This window comes from Penaeus monodon, chromosome 25 (genome assembly GCF_015228065.2).
Source record: "Penaeus monodon isolate SGIC_2016 chromosome 25, NSTDA_Pmon_1, whole genome shotgun sequence".
Classification (NCBI taxonomy): Eukaryota; Metazoa; Arthropoda; class Malacostraca; order Decapoda; family Penaeidae; genus Penaeus; species Penaeus monodon.
Genome location: NC_051410.1, coordinates 5,601,257 through 5,601,770, shown reverse-complemented (window position 1 = coordinate 5,601,770; position 514 = coordinate 5,601,257).

The following is a 514-nucleotide window of genomic DNA, read 5'->3' as shown; positions in this document are numbered from 1 at the left end:
ACATGTGTGGGTTTGTTTGTGCTGATATTTGAGTGAGTTTGCGTGTGCTTGTATAGGAGGTGTATAGCTGTCATTTGGTCTTCTGAACATTGTTGTGTGTACCTCGAATTCCATTTTAATGTTCTTCTCACTCTGTTTCTTTCTACCATAATCCCTCCTAATATTTATTCCTTCTATTTAAATTTTTACCTCTGCCTTCTGATTTCTTTTCGCATTTCTCTTTACCACTGGAATTTTGTTCACATATATACGTTTGTTTGTTGTTTTTGTTTTTTCTCTTTCAATTATGAACGGAATTCCGACCCCCGTGAAAAAAAAAAGTCGTGGATTTTTTTCCTCTAAGTAATGGATGCCATTACACATGCGTCAAATAAATTCAAGAAAATATTACCTGTTGGACGTATTTTTTCCAGGAAAATGCTGCTGGTGTTTTCATCAGTATGCATGAACAGTTTAATAATGGGTATTGCGTTTTGCCATTCAGTGCAAGCCGTGCTTTTAGGTTTTATTCCTG